Source organism: Triticum aestivum, chromosome 3A (assembly GCF_018294505.1).
Source record: "Triticum aestivum cultivar Chinese Spring chromosome 3A, IWGSC CS RefSeq v2.1, whole genome shotgun sequence".
Classification (NCBI taxonomy): domain Eukaryota; kingdom Viridiplantae; phylum Streptophyta; class Magnoliopsida; order Poales; family Poaceae; genus Triticum; species Triticum aestivum.
This window is the reverse complement of record NC_057800.1, coordinates 48,622,616-48,623,102: the sequence shown is the minus strand read 5'-3', so window position 1 is coordinate 48,623,102 and position 487 is coordinate 48,622,616.

The window sequence follows — 487 nt, the reverse complement described above, 5'->3', positions numbered from 1 at the left end:
CCCCCCGCACCCTCCCCCGCTCCACCGGCATTACTGTTTGATGATATTTTTAAAAAAATTATTACTGTCTTATAAAAAAAATTACTGTTATGATTTAAACAAGTTTGAACGTATTTAAACACAAAAAAGTATCAAACAGCATTTTAAATGCATAAACTTTTTTTTGTGGAGCCTAGGAATCAAACCCAGGACCTCCTGGTGTGAGAACGGGCACCTGACCAGTCGAGCTAGTAGAGGGGAGTTGATGTGGATAAGGTCAGCTGGGAGATAACCTGTTGGCTCGAGCGGAAATAAAAAAAATACTAATGGCGCACCAGGTCGAGGTGCGCAATTAGCATGTATATACTTATGGAGCACCGAGGGGTGGTGCGCCATTAGTATTGTGCCCCCCTACTTCTGATCCCCTCTCTCTCCCTCGCCCGAGCCCTCGCCCTCGATCCCCTCTCTCTCCCTTGCCCGAGCCCTCGCCCTTGATCCCCTCTCTCTC